The 16,214-nt window shown below is 41.9% G+C and overlaps 1 non-coding gene across 1 annotated transcript; it reads right to left on the minus strand.

Annotated features, from left to right (window-relative positions):
- Positions 1–7,760: 7,760 nt before the first annotated feature.
- LOC112085794 lies at positions 7,761–7,867 on the minus strand. Its single transcript, XR_002899088.1, has one exon. It is a non-coding gene; the product is annotated as a small nucleolar RNA R71 (small nucleolar RNA).
- Positions 7,868–16,214: the final 8,347 nt, after the last annotated feature.

The following is a 16,214-nucleotide window of genomic DNA, read 5'->3' on the forward strand; positions in this document are numbered from 1 at the left end:
TCCCAAGGCACCATTGAAGAGGATCAAAGAGGATTAAGAAAACTGAACCAGAAACACCTGATTATCTGGCTAAGTTTCAACAGATAGAGGTCCAGCAAAGGAGGTTCCCTGATGTGGACTTTCTGAAGAAGATTGGCATCTATGAAGATGTCAAAACTTTGCTTGGGAAAATGGGTATTGAGTCACTTTTGGAGATGAGAGAGATCGCTTATGAAGAGGAGTCTCAAGAGTTCTTGGCTTCTTTTGAAGCTTTTATGTACTACCCAAGGGATTCAAGAATTCTTCAAGGCGATGGGCTTGGACACATAGAGTTTACTGTGAAAGGAAAGGACTATTCAGTGTCATTCAGAGAATTGAATGAGATTTTTGGGTTTTCTACACCTAGAAATGTTCCTCTCTCCAACCAGGTCAATCTCAGAAAAGAAGATGTTCAACTGCTATGGAGATCAATTGCTTCTGGGAAGTACACAACTGGAGCAGCTAAGTCCTCTTGGATAAGGAATCCAGTTCTGAGATATGTACACAAGATTCTCTCTCACAGCTTCTACTTCAAGATTGATGTTGGAAGAGTTCACAAAGGTGATCTGATGCTTCTTGGTGTGGGGCTGAAACAGTTAATGCCAACTCATGAAGATGGGGAGCCCTATGAAGGGTATGCTTACACACCATGCCTTTGCCTCTCAATTAGCAAGGTCTTTGATGTTCTACAAAAAGTGCATTTAGGGTTTTACAAAGCAGGATGCAAAGCTGACCTATGGATGGGTGGTAACAAAGATCTTGAAGGCCAAGGGGTACAGATTCAAGGAGAACAAGGTAAGGTTTGATCTGATTAATGAAGCCCATTTGTGTAAGATCGGTTTCCTTCAAGGAAGAGTTGGTGCCAAGGTAGTTTACAACTTCAAGACTCTCATTAATGAGCCAGCCCAAACTCTCCTGCCAAATCCCTCCATCACCACAGTCCAAGTAAAGAGGAACATTCACTTCTTCTTGATGAAGGAAGAGCTGTACAATGTCCAAACTGATCCACCAATCCTCAAGTACAAGAAAGCTTGCAGAGAAGAAGCTTACAAGGAAAAGAAAGCAACCGCTGAAGATGCTACCACAAGTGCTGCTGGTGCTCAAGATGCTGATCTGCCTCCACCTCAAAAACGTATTGGTGGAAACAGATATCACTTTGATGATTACAACTGGGAGGAGCCAGGCACTTCAAGGTTTAGAGCTCAACATAAGACTGGTGTTCTCCAACAATGGTGCAAGTACCAAGACAAAACCATCCACAAGATGGCCAAGTGCATCAAGGAGATGAAGAAGCGGATCAAGAAGCTTGAAAACCCTTGCAAAGGTGGGTCTGCAGCACCGGTTTCACCAAGGAACAGAGAGGAAATTGGAGAGAGTTCCATGAACTGCACAGCCCTGGTCACATATGGCACAATATGGGTGGATCTTGACGACGGTTATGATGAGGCAAGCCATCACTCTTGGTTGACACCATCCGGTCACACTTCAAACCCCTCTTACTCATTGGGGTCTGACTTCCACAGCTCTTAGGTAACACTCCAAACCTTGTACATATGCATGTAGATTTTCTTTTTCTTTGCACTTTTACTTGTTTGCTTTGCTTTAACTCCTTTCTCATGCTTTTATAACACAAGGGACTGTGTTATTTAAGTGTGGGGGAGGAGTTTCATCTTTTACTATCTGTTCTTATTTTATACTTTGAGTCTTGAGTCACATTCTTGCATGCATTCATGTAGTTTCATCTAAGTGCATATAAAAAACCAAAAAAAATTGAAAAATCTGAAAACTTTTCACAAAAAAAATGATCATGTAGTTGCATTCTCATTTTTAGGATTGAGTCTAGTTGCATATTCATGTAGGCTGCATCAATGCAAGGGAGTCATGATAGGTTTTTCCTTGAGAGAATATCATTTTAAGAATTCGGTTCACTGCCCTAGTTTCTAGTTCTTTGCTGCATTTAAACAAGAATGAAATCAAGACTGATCCATGCTTTGAACTTGTTGGGTGAATCAAGCTTTGAATAGTCCAGCCTTATCTAAGTGGGAACCTCAATTTGACAATCTAATTATCATTGCTTGTGCATGTCATTGTGACTTCATGGGTACCCTTAAAATATTTGAGCTCTCTTATCCCTTTTACCACTCTGTGCTAGCTCAAGTAGCTGTTCTCACACTTTGAGACAGCTCCACGCCTTTAACCAAACCTTCCTTGAAGCCTGAAACACTATAGTGAGAGATGTGAGGCCTTTTTCTAAATAAACTTGACAGAAAGTGTTGGGTTTAGGGCGACAAGAGTAGGGTCTCATGTAGATCTAGCTCAACATCACGAGTCTAGAATAGGCTAGGAAGAGTTCTTGAGAAACATTGAGTGGTAGAGAGAAAGTTTGAGATGAGAACCAGGGGTTGGAAAAGAAAAGAAAGAGGTTTGGGGTCTGCTGTGTAAAGAAAGAAAAGCTCTTGTGTACTGAAAAAGGCTCAAGTGTTTTGGAAAGAAAAGAAAAGAGGCTAGAAAGTGTGTTATGAGAAAGAGCTAAGTGTAATATTCAGACCCCAAAACCTGAGTTTAAAGTTGAAAAGATGAATCCCCTAGTGAGAAAGAAAGAATGAGAGTGAAGTGAGGAGATGGTTGATAAGGCAACAAATGTCTTGAGAGAGGAGTAGCTAGGATGTGATCTTCATGGGAGTAGAGTTAAGGTGAAAGACCAATTTGGGGCATTGGGTAGATGGGATTCTGCTCTTGTATGCACCAGTTGCCTTTTACCCTTAGCATTCTGTTAAAGTTTATTCCTTCTTGAGTGATCCCTTGAGCTGAATGGAAGCCAAAACAGTAAATGAGATCATCTTTGTCTCATAACCCTGTCCCAAGACAAGTGAGTTCACATGATTGCATAAGCATGATTCACATGAGCTTTAATGAATGTCAAAAGGTTGGAACTATGGCTGTTTGTGAAAAACTTAAGCTTGAGCTTGATTCATTCATTGATAAGTAAGGCTAAAGTTTTGTGAGTAATATTGTTTGCAATGCATCTTAGAATTAGCAACTAGGACAGTGAGCCTTGAATTCTTTTAGTGATACACTCTCTCATTAAGGAATATGAACTCCCAATGCATACAACCTCTTTCTCTTATTTTCTCTTTTTGCTTGAGGACAAGCAAAGGACAAGTGTGGGGGAGTTGATATGTTCATAATTTGCATCATTTGGGTTGTATATTTCATTCCAAATCATATCTTATTTCATGCATTTTAGGTCCATAGGGTTTGTTTTAGGACTTAGGAGTTGCATTAGGTCCCAATGAGTCTTTGCATGTTTTGAGTGTTTATTAGGTGTATTTGGAGCTGTTTGGAGTTGAAAAGGTGAATCCAAGAGGAGAAATGGTGATCAGGGTTTGAAAGATGGTGAAAATGAGTTTTTGGAGGTTCTCGGCCATTCGCACGTACCGCAGGAAGGTTTTTCTCGGCAATCTGCATGTACCGCGGGTGGATTCCTCGGCCAAAACGTGTACCGGCTTAATGAATTTCTCGGACAAAATTTCCGGGTGCAGACACATTTCCGAAATCGCCTGTCCAGGGAACCTTCCGGTCCGATTCAGCTGTCGGGTGCCTCATTAAAGTTGGAGAAGATTGGATCATGGTTCCAGAGCAAGTGGAATCATAGGATTTAGAGGCGTGAGCAGAGATTTAAGCTCGTCGGAAGGAACTCCTGTCTCGCTGCCGTTTTTGACCGATCCGATGAGCTCCGAAGAATGCGAAGGATGGTGCACTTCCAGACCAATTCAGTTTACGGGGCCTTCATCAGAATCCGAGATAATTGAGTCCTCTTTCCAGAACGTCCAAGATCATTCAATTCGGAGCTATAATCAAGAAGATAACGTTTCCGGATTTGACACATGTCTAGAAGCCTCTTTCTGATCGTGTCAATGCACTGCGAAGATGAGCCCTCCAGGAAGCCTTCCACTTCCCAAGCACCGAAGGTGCCTTCACCAAAGTTGAAGATATATAAGTCCTCTGTCCACTGAATCTGGAATCACACAATTTGAACCATTATCCTGGAAGTTATACCTCTCTGAATGTGAGGTGGTCCAAGGAGCCCCGAATGCTGCGAGATTGTCTTGCGACTTGGTTAACTCGCAAAGCCTGAAGTTGAATGCCTGGAAGTTGAGGTGCGAGTTGAGAAGTGCGGGTAAGCTATCACTGGATAAGGTCTGAGGCTCCCGAGCAAGAAAATTGCTAAGTCCACAATCGTGCGACTTATGCATGTGAGTTGGCCGCACTTGGAACTAAACCGCACAATGACTCGCAATCTACACCGACTTGAGCCTGCGACCTGGGAGTAATGGAGACCAAGTTGCACACATCCCTTAAGACCCCTGCTACATGGTCGTGCGAGTTAAGGATCAGAGAAGACTTAGCCGCACAAAGACTCGCAATTCACATCTGGATGGGCATGCGGCTGAGTTTACAAGATTCGATCTCGTTCAAGCTCCTCTCCTTGGTTGTGCGACTTGGGCATGCGGCTTGGGACTAAGGGATGACCAAGTCGCACATGTACTTTCCCCAGATTTCGCCTTGGTCATGCGGGTTGAAGAAGAAGAAGATTAAGCCGCACGAAGACTCGCAAAACACATCTACTTGGGCGTGCGGCTAAGACCAAAGGATTTTAGTCTCACAAGACAGTTTCTTCACCTGTGCGACTTGGGCATGCGACCTGGGAGACACTTGACCAACTCGCACATTCTCCACTTTACCCACTAAAGCCGGGTCAGGACCCGGTTTGTTCCGGGCTGACCCGGTTCGTTTTTAGAGACATATAAATAGTTTTTAGGGATTTGTTTCCCAAGGACTAAGTTTTCTTCCCTTTGTCTCTTGCCTCTTTTGTGAAAAGACTCCACTAAGAAGAGAAATATCGATGTTTGAGTGTTTAATCAAGAGAGTTTAAGAGATCTTTGTGTTTAAAGCTGTTTTCTTCTGAATCTATCATCTCCATCTCCATTTCTCATCATTAATCATGCCAATCTTCTCAACTTGCAAAGGTTTAAGAGAGATTAGTATGATTAGTGAGTAGTCACCTTAATGGGGTTCTAGATATGTAGGTTAGGGTGCTAAAGTGTTAGATTAAGAGTGCTTAGGGCTAGATTCATTGATTCATCTCTCTAAACAGCTGTTCTCTAGGCTAGATCCTTGCATATCACTTGAGATCTAGATTCTGGGAATTTCATGCACCAAAAGTGTTTGATGAAATTCCTGAAAGAGCTGTATTAGAGGTTTAAGCATTTGCTGCATGATGATGTATTGTTATTTGCTTGAATGATCATTAGAACTGTTTATTAATGCATACTGATTCATATTTCACAAATGATGATTTGGTTTGAAAATGGATTAGTATAGGGGTTAATACCTTCATGAGAGGATTAATCTAGATTAGAGTTCTTAATCATTTGAATCCTGTCTCATCATTGTCATTAGCATTCCTAGTTTAGCACCAAAGCACCCTAGCCAACTATCATGTCTAGAATCTCATGCCTCCATCATATCATATCCATATCACTTGTCATTATTTAGTTCTTCTTTAGTCATTAATCCTGTTTTAAGTTTGTAGTTGTCATTAGTCAATCAATATCTCACTTGTTTACTTGAATTAAGAATCTGATCACATAGCTTAGTGTCTATCACCACATTTTTGGATTGATAACCTCTTTGTGCTACATTGACAAGGGGATTGATAGCCCTGAGACCCTAAAAAGTCTTGTCTATCACCAAGGCCAATCGTAAGATAATCGGCGGCCTTCCCAGTAAAGATAGTTTCTGGGACGAACGCTTCTTCTTTGTTCGGGTTAACGGGACGTCGGTTGGTGACGGCTTTATTCCCAAGACCAAAACTGATTGGGGACCAATTGGTATCCAATCAATGCCTTGCCTCGGCTCGGAGAATAGTTTGGGTTCTCGGTCCTAACCTTTGTTTTTTTGTTTTGTTTTGCAGTTTGTGACTTTCTTCCCTCGTGCCCTGACGATCTGTTCGAAGTTTGGAACACATTAGCTGCCAGCCAAACCCATTGGAAGCGCCATTTCTCGCTGGAGAGAGTCGAATGAGCCCGATCTATTGCTGCGGGTGTCTCAGTTAGCTCTGAATTATCCAATTCATCGGGTGATACTCGTGACAAGAGGGTGATGGAGACTTTCCGGGAGAGGAAGAAAAGAGAAGCTGAGGAAGCAACTAGATGAGCCGAGGAGGCTGCCAAAAGAGGCGATGTCTGATGAAATGCCTGAAAGTGCTAACTTAAGGGTTTATGTTTTAAATGCCATGGGAATGTTTGTTTGAAGCATAAATGAAATATTAGAACTGTTTCTTAATGCTCATTAGTTCATATTTCACAAATGGGAATTTGGTTTGAAAGTGGATTAGTGTAGAGATTAATGCCTTCATGAGAGGATTAGTCTAGATTAGAGTTCTAAGTTGAAATGTTTGAGATCATGTGATTGCTTGTTCTGTCTTTCTGTATAAGATTCAGTCTTCTTGGTTGAGAGATTGTTTGGTCACGTATTAGGCTTGATGCATTATGCTTGTTGATTGCTTGATTATATCTAATGGTTGTTAGACTTGATTAAGTGATTAGCAAAGGGATTATTGTCATAGGAATGAATTAATCTGATTAAGAAGCCTAGACTAAAGAGTAGCAAGTGTTGAATTATGTTCTTAGTATCATGAGTCAATATCTAAAGCACCCTAATCTGTGATCACATCTCGAGGTTTATCTTTCATCATTTGCTTTATCATCATTTTGTTTGCTTGCTTGTTTAGTAGTTCATTAATCATTTCTTGTTTGTTTCTTGTTTTATGCTTTCTTGTTGCTGGTTTCACAAAACTCATCTTTGATTACTTGACTTAAGAACCTATCACATAAACTAGTGCCTAACTACCACACATATGGATTGACACCCCTTATACTACTTTGACAAGGGGATTGATAACCCATCTAAGGCCTTGAAAACCTTAGTTATCAATTGGCGCCGTTGCCATATTGTGTGGGGATTGTTAGCATTAGTTTCTGATATAGTTTTTGAGATCAAGTTTCTTTTGTTTTACTGATCACCTTTCAAGTTCTGTCTTTGTTCTCAGGTTTATGATCACAAGAAGCCAAGCCAGAAGACAAAGAGAAAGAGCTGTTCACTTGGAGAGGTTAGGAATGAATCAGCAAGTTGGGAATGAGAATCAGGCTCAAGAATCTGAACACGGTCAAAGAGCTGGTAATGGGATTGGAATTCAGGCTCAACAGGCTCAGGTCCATCAGGGACACGCTCATGGTAACCAGAACCAAGACCTACCTCAAGTTAACCAGCCACAGCCCCACCCAAACCCACCCATACGTCATCAGCCTCCACCAGTCTTTGTTGGTGAGAATGACCGAGCTTATGCACACCAGTATGGAGCAGGGATCAGGCCACCTCCTGTCCAAAAAAACAACTTTGAGGTGAAGGCCTCTTTTATCAATATGGTTCAGAATCAGAAGTTCCATGGCTTACCTATGGAGGATACCTTGGAGCATCTGGATCAGTTTGACAGAGTTTGTGATCTCACTAAGATCAATGGGGTATCTGAAGACAGCTTCAAACTGAGATTGTTCCCATTCAGCCTTGGAGATAAGGCACATCAGTGGGAAAAGAACCTCCCAAGAGGTTCCATCCACACATGGGAGCAATGCAAGATTGCCTTTCTATCCAAGTTCTTCTCAAGCTCAAGGACTGCAACGCTAAGGAACCAGATTTCCAGCTTCACTCAATATTCTAATGAGACCTTTGGAGAAGATTTGGACAGGTTTAGAAGCTACACAAATAAGTGTCCACATCATGGCTTTTCAGAAGCCTCTCTCCTTAGCACTTTGTATAGAGGAGCTGTTCCTAAGATCAGGATTCAGTTGGACACAGCATCAAATGGAAATTTTTTGGCAAAAGAAATCAATGCAGCTATGGAACTTGTTGAGAACTTAGCCATGAGCCAAGACACTTATGGGGAAGATTATGATAGAAGCTATAGAGGAGAAGATTCTGGTAGACACCAAGAGCTGGAAGAGAAGATCAAAGTGCTGAATATCAAGCTTGACAAAGCCCTAGCTGCCACTCAAAAGCCTATAAACTATGTGAGTGAGGAAAAGAGATGCTTCACAAATACAAATGAAGAGAGTCTTACTCAAGAGGAGTTGCACTTCATTGGGAATCAAAACAAGTTCAATGGTTACAACAACTTCAATAAACACCAGAACTTGTCCTATAGGAGCAACAATGTGGCCAACCCCCAAGACCAAATATACCCTCCTCAAAGCTTTGTTCAACAGAATCAGTACCAAGGTAACTCCCAAGGTCAACAGGGTTTTCAGCAACCAGCGGTTCAGAATCAAGGGAATAACTTCACAAATCAAGTCAGCCTACAACAAAGGCCACCACCTCCTGGTTTTGCCCCACCACCTGTTCAACAAAGTCCTGATTTCAATGTTCTTCTCCAACAGCTCTTAATAGGACAACAAAAATGGTATCCGACCTGGAAACACTAGGAGCTGAAATAATGGCTATTAAAAAGAACAAGGGCATCTGCACTTCTGAACCACAAGTCTCTCTTCCTGGTAAAGTTCTTCAAAACTCAAAAGATTATTGCAATGCCATCTACTCCAATGATGACCATTCAGCTGCTGTGCAAGAGATTGAAGACCTCCTTTATGGTCAAGTTTGTAATGAGAATGCCCACACCCATGTGGATGAGGACGCCATTATAGATGACTTCATGGGCTTCCTACATGAACTCAATGAGGACATTGAGGAAGAAAGTGTGGGGGCAGCCGGTTCAGCTGTTCAGAAAGGGAATGATTCAGAGTCTCTTGAAACAAAGGAGCTGCCAACTGATCAAGCAATGCCAACAGATAGTGCCTCCACCTCTGAATCAACTCAGATGAAGCCCACCTCCCTCCCAAAGCTAGGCAACCCAGGGAAGTTCACCATCTCTTGCACTCTTGGCAACTTTAGAGTTGAGAATGCTTTGTGTGATTCAGGCTCAAGTGTGAGTATAATGTCTAAAGTATGATGGAGAAGCTAAAGGTCAAGTCTATAACGTCCTACCCTTCTTCTATCACCTTTGGTGATTCCTACTCCAAGAAACCATATGGATTTTTAGAAGACTATCCACTTCAAGTTGGTGAATGTGTAATCCCCACTGATTTTGTGATCATGAAGATGAAGAAGACCAAAGAACTCCCCCTATTGCTTGGAACTTCATTTCTCAACACCACTGGTGCAAAGATTGACTTTGATACTCAAAGAGTGGTGCTTTCAAAGGTGGATAAGGATGTCTTTTACCCTGTTACACTCCCTTTGGCTGAATTTTGTGGATCAGTTGTTCAAGAGATAGAACCCCCTAAGGTACTTGAGATGAAGTATGTGGGCAGTGCTGGAATTCTGGGTGGATCTCAATCTCTCTCAGCTGTGGAAATGGAAAAAGAACCTCACACCAACTCTGTTTACAAGGATGGAACTGAACAGCCATTGATCAGAGAAGAAGACATCTTGCTCTCATGGTCTCCTACACTTAGTGATCTAAGGATGATTAACACCAAAGTGATGGCTCAGCATCAGAAGACAAGAGTATTAAACCTGATCTTTCTTCTCAAGACTTTGATCTCACTCCTGGGGTTGATGATGATGGTTCTCTGAAGTATAAGCTGGATTGCAATGGGAAGCCAGGTCTGTTGGCTGAAGTGAGGGCATGTCTCACAAAGGCCATCTTTGATAAAGACCCAGATGGTATTCAAGAGCTGGTGGACAAAGGTCTCAAGATGGGATCTCAAGGTCTAATGGTTCCCAAAGGCAGCAAACCAACTCAGCTTTCTTGCTCAGGACCATTGAAGTGCTGAAAAGCATCAGTGCTCAACCTCACCCCAGCTAAAAACAGGTTTTTCAAAGTCAAACTTAGTGACTTTAAACAAAGTGCTCTTGGGAGACACCCCAAGCTTATCCTTGTATATAATCTTCTTAATCTTTTCTCTTCTTTTTCATGTTTTAGGATATTTTGATGGGTTTTGTGAAGTGTTTTCAGGTCTAAGGTGACTTAGGAATGCTGTGGTCCAAGGACAAATTGAAAAGGAGTCTGTGAACAAGCTGAGGAAGGACTTAAGGAATGAAAACAGGTGAGCCGCCTGGTGTGCTACTTGGGTGTGCGAGTTGGACAAGGTCAGGTCCCATCTAGCACACCTGTTCGCAAATCACACCTACATGGGTGTGCGAGTTGGACAAGGCCAGGTCCCATCTAGCACACCTGTTCGAAAATCACACCTATATGGGTGTGCTAGTCAGTTCTCCCCTGATCCAAGTAGCACACATGCTCGCAATTTACACCTACTTGGGTGTGCGAGTTGGTCCAAGTTAAGTCCATGCCGAACAAGGGAGTTCAGGCCAAGCCAAACCCATCTCCAGTGATGTCTGGCCTCATCTGGTGCAGATACTCACTTCCCTTTTGCATAAAAACCACACCAGGTTTCACTCCAAACACTTGTAAATGAGCATTCAGCATTTTTCATTTGTCACTTGCATTTTTGAATTTGATTTTCCCTCTTTCTCATGCTTTTATAACACATGGGACTGTGTTATTTAAGTGTGGGGGAGAGGCTTTGTGTTTACTAACCATGTTTTCTCTTGTTCTTATTTTGATTTGCATCTTGAGTCTGCATCTAGTGCATATAAAAACCAAAAAAATTGAAAAATCAAAGACATTTCACGAAAAAAAAATGTTCATTCTAGTTGCATTTCACATTTTTAAGATTGAGTCTAGTTTGCATTTTCATATTTGCATCATATGCAAATGGGAGTAATGATAGGTTCTTTCCTTGAGAGTACATCACTTTGAGAATTTGGATTAAATATGCTTGTGAAATGACTTCTGTGCTTGCAAGGCTTGAAATGTTTTGAATCTGAGAAGCAAGTTTGAATTGAACTCAACTCTAATAAGTGAAAACCTTGAACTTGACTTGAAATTATCTTGTGATGCATTGTTTGAATAAGCTTGTGGATACCTATATACATATTTGAGCTAGAATCCTGTTTTTACCACCCTCTTCCTTAGCTCAAATAGCTGAGTCCACATCTGGATCAGTTTTCCTCACCTTGAACCCATCCTTCCTTCAAGCCAAATGTTTGTGTGTGATTGAAAGGCCACCTTGGATCAAACTTAGCAGAAAGTGTTGGTTTAGAGCGACAAGGGCAAGTCTCATTGAGTGTTAAGTTCCATCATCAACGAGCTGAGAGATTTGGTGAGAACTAAGTGTGGGGGAATGCTTGTTGGTGAGTGGAAAAAGGAGAGATGAGTGGAAATAAAAGGAGAATGGTGAGAACTAGGGGATAGAAAAAGAAAAGAAATCAGTCTTGGAGTTTTGAGTCAAAGAAAGTGAGCTCTAGTGTTTTGAAAAGAAAAAGTCTAGCCTCTAAGTGAAAAGAAAAGAAAAGAAGACCAAGAGCTCAAATGTTTTAAAAAGAAAGAAAAAGAGGCTAGAGGTTACAAAAGAAAGTGAAAAAGAGCTATGTAAAGTTTGAACTCCAAGACTTGAGTGTGAAAATGAAAAGTGAGTCCCCTAGTGAGAGGAAAATGAGTGTGGAAAGTGAGGTTCTTGAGAGGTTGAGCAAGTGAGAAAGCTTTGAGTAGAGTGTGGGGTGGGATGAGTCATTTCCCTTGTATGCATAGGTTGCGTTTTACCTTTAGCATTCTGCCAAAGTTTGATCATTCATAGAGAGATCCCCTTGCTGCATTGAACCCACTCAGGCGCTGATGAGATCATTTTAGTCTCATTACCTCACCCTAGCCAAACTTTGCTTGTTTGAACATTGCATCATTTGATCCACTTGGTAAAGAGCGTAATGAATGTCAAAGAGTTGAGGAATAAGAGAACTTGTGGAGATTACTGTTGAGTTGATACATCAGAGTATGGTCTTGCATTGCATATTGAGCATGAACTTGAATTCTCTTAGTGGTCACTTTTCTCTTTCAAAGGAAAAATGAGCTCCTGATATATTCATAAATTGCATCATTTAATGTACATATTCTAGTCCAAATCATGTCTCATTTACATGCATTTTAGGTCTTTAGGCATTTTTGTAGGACTTAGGAGATTGCATTAGGTCCAAGAGAGTTTTGCATGTTTTAGAGTATTAAATAGGTGCTTTTGGAGTTTATTTGGAGTGGAGGATGTGATTCAGATGAAGAAATGGAGTTGAACTTATCAAAAATGGTGAAAAGGAGCAATTTTGGGTTTCTCGGCAAAATGATGTACTGATGGCCGAAGATTCTCGGCCAAAATCCTTCCCGCGGGTAGCTTTCTCGGCCAAAAACACGTACCGCGGTCAAGTCTCTCGGCCAAAAACCCCGGTGCAGATACATTTCCGAAATCGCGTCACCGGAAGCTCTTGCCGGCCGATTCAGCTTACAGGGTCTTCAGAAAAGTTGGAGATAATTGAGTCACGAACCCAGGACAGGTTCAATAAAGGCATTTGGAGCACTGAGCTGAAAGATACGGTCACCGGAAGACAGACCTCTCTCGCGTCCATTCCGGAGCAATCCGATACTCCTGAATGATCGCCTGTCCGGGGAACCTTACGGTCCGATTCAGCTGTCGAGGGCTTCATCAAAGTTTTAGAGGGTTAGATCACGGTTCCATAGCAAGTAGAATCACTCAATTCGGACTTGTGAACAGAAAGTTAAGCTCGGCGGAAGAAACTCTTGTATCGCTGCCGTTTTGGACCAAAACGATGAGCTCCGAAGAATGCAAAGGACGGTGCACTTCCAGGCCGATTCACTTTCCGGGGCCTTCATGAGAATCAGAGGCATTTGAGTCCTCTTTCCCGAACGTCCACGAGTATTCAATTCGGAGCTATGAGCAGGAAGATACGATCTTCGGAATGGACACATGTCTAGACGCCTCTCTCTGATCGTGTAAATGCACTGCAAAGATGAGCCTTCCAGGAAGCCTTCCACTTCCCAAGCACCGAAGCTTCCTTCACCGAAGTTGGAGATATATGCGTCCTCTGTCCTCTGCAACCGGAATCACTCAATTCGGATAAGTATCTTAGAAGTTACACTCTCCGGAATGCGAAGTTGTCCAAACTGCTCTGAATGCTGCGAGAAAGCCTTGCGACTTGGTTAACTCGCAGGCCTGAAGACGAATGCATGGAAATTGATGCTGCGAGTTGAGAATTGCGGGTAAGCTATCAATGGATGAGTTCTGAGGCTCCCGAGCAAGAAAATTGCTAAGTCCACAATACTGCGACTTGGGCATGCTACCTGGGAGACGCTGGAACCAAGCCGCATGATCACTCGCAATCTACTCCGACTTGGGCGTGCTGGCTGTGAGTAAGGAGACCAACCCGCACGGTTTGTACATTCCCCAGAAACCGCCTTGGTCCTGCGAGTTGAAGAAGAAGAAGATTAAGCCGCAGCAAGACTCGCAAAACACTCCTACTTGGGCGTGCGGCTAAGACAAAGCGATTTAAGTCTCACAAGACAAGTTCTTCATCTACTGCGACTTGGGCATGCTACCTGGGAGAAACTGGACCAACCCGCAGGATTTCAAGTTTACCCACTAAAGCCAGGTCAGGACCCGGTTTGTTCCGGGCTGACCCGGTTCATTAGCACTAAGTATATATAGCTTTTTGGAGAAAAACCCTAGGGAGGTTATCTTCTCTCTTAGTTTCTCTCTAGTTTTCTTTCCTTTTTAGTGTAAAAACGTTTTTGATTAAGAGATATCTCAAGGATTTAATCAATCTAAGTCTGTTTCTTATCATCTCATCATCTCATTTCTGCTTCTAATCATGATTAACATCATCTCTTGCAAAGGATTAGATGTGTTCTTCATGATTAGTGAGTAGTCATCTTTTAAGCTTCTAAGTGTGTAGATTAGGGTACTTAGATGTAGATTAATGATTGTTTAAGCTTAGATTCTCTTCTCCTTTCCTTAGTTAGCTGATCCTAATGATAGATCCTTGCACATCACTTGAGTCTAGAATCTGGGTTTTTCATGCACCAAAAGTGTTTGATGAAATGCCTGAATGAAAGCTAACTAAGGGTTTATGCATTAATGTCATGGGAATGATTGATAAATGCATGATGACATATTATAACTGTTTCTTAATGCTCATTGATTCATATTTCACAAATGATGATTTGGTTTGAAAATGGATTAGTGTAGAGGTTAGTGCCTTCATGAGAGGATTAATCTAGATTAGAGTTCTAAGTTAATTGGAATTTGAGATCATGTGATGCTTGCTTTATCTTTCTGTATAAGATTCAGTCTTTCTTAGCTCTTATTTTGATGCACAAAGAGGCTGTCTGGTCATTGTAGACTTGGACCCTTATGCTTGTTGATTGTTTATTCATCTAATGGGAATTAGTCTTGAATTGGTAATTAACAAAGGGATTTCTGCCATGAGAATGAATTAATCTGAATTGGAAGTCTAGACTAAAGATTTGCAAGTGTTGCATTGTTTGCTTAGCATCATGAATTCACATTTAAAGCACCCTGATCAATGATCACATCTAGAGGTTTAGCTTTCTCTTTATTTGAATTTGAGTGTTTGTTTAGTTTCTCTTGCTTGTTTAATTCTTAATTACTGTTTGTTCTTGCTTGTTTTGTTATATGCTTTTAGATAATCATGGTTACCAACTCATCTGCTTATTAGACTTGGATTTAGAATTTATCCTCATAGTCTTAGTGTCTAGAATCTCTCCATTTGGATTGATACCTCAAGTGCTACAATGACATGAGTAGTTGAGGAATTGATCAAGGATTGAAAAATTCCTACTATCAGCTCCCGATGCATTCAACCTTTTCCTCTCATTTGTTCCCCTGCTTGAGGACAAGCAAAGGATAAGTGTGGGGGAGTTGATATATTCATAAATTGCATCATTTAATGTAAATATTCTAGTCTAAATCATGTCTCATTTGCATGGATTTTAGGTCTTTAAGCATTGTTTTAGGACTTAGGAGATTGCATTAGGTCCAAGAGAGTTTTGCATGTTTTGGAGTGTTAAACATGTGCTTTTGGAGTTTATTTGGAGTGGAGGATGTGATTCAGATGAAAAAATGGAGTTGAAATTATCAAAAATGGTGAAAAGGAGCAATTTTGGGTTTTTCGGCAAAATGATGTACTGATGGCCGAAGATTCTCGGCCAAAAACACTTACCGCGGTCAAGTCTCTCGGCCAAAAATCCCGGGTGCAGATACATTTCCGAAATCGCGCCACCGGAAGATTGTGCCGGCCGATTCAGCTTACAGGGTCTGCAGAAACGTTGGAGCTAATTGAGTCACGAACCCAGGAGAGGTTGAATCAGGGCATTTGGAGCACTGAGCTGAAAGATACGGTCACCGGAAGACATACCTCTCTCGCATCCATTCCGGAGCAATCCGATACTCCTGAATGATCGCCTGTCCGGGGAACCTTCCGGTCCGATTCAGTTGTCGGGTGCTTCATAAAAGTTGTAGAAGATTGGATCATGGTTCCAGAACAGGTAGAATCATAGGATTTGGAGGCGTGAGCAGAGATTTAAGCTCGTCGGAAGGCACGCCTGTCTCGCTGCCGTTTTAAACCGACCCGATGAGCTCCAAAGAATGCGAAGGACGATGCACTTCCAGACCGATTCAGTTTACAAAGTCTTCATCAGATCCGAGATATTTGAGTCCTCTTTCAAGAACGTCTGAGATCATTCAATTTGGAGCTATGAGCAAGAAGATAACGTTTCCGGAATGGACGCATGTCTAGAAGCCTCTTTCTGATCGTGTCAATGCACTGCGAAGATGAGCCATCCAGGAAACCTTCCACTTCCCAAGCGCCGAAGGTTCCTTCACCAAATTTGAAGATGTACGAGTCGTCTGTCCACTGAAATTGGAATCACACCATTCGAACCTGTATCCTGGAAGTTACTCTCCCCTCAATCCAAAGTGGTCCGAGAAGGCTTAGGTTGTGCGATACGGTACTGCGACTTGATTAAATCGCACCCATGAATGTTCAACGCTCTGGAAACAAGTTGAGACTTTATAGATGAGTGTAAGGAGACTCTGAGAGAGGTAGAGACTTCCAGAATCAAATTTGAGTAAGTCCACAATGCTGTGCGAGATAGACCTGCGAGTTTGACATGAAGTGGAACCATGTAGCACATGTGTTCGCAAATTACACCG

This window comes from Eutrema salsugineum, unplaced genomic scaffold, assembly GCF_000478725.1.
Source record: "Eutrema salsugineum unplaced genomic scaffold, Eutsalg1_0 scaffold_3, whole genome shotgun sequence".
NCBI lineage: Eukaryota > Viridiplantae > Streptophyta > Magnoliopsida > Brassicales > Brassicaceae > Eutrema > Eutrema salsugineum.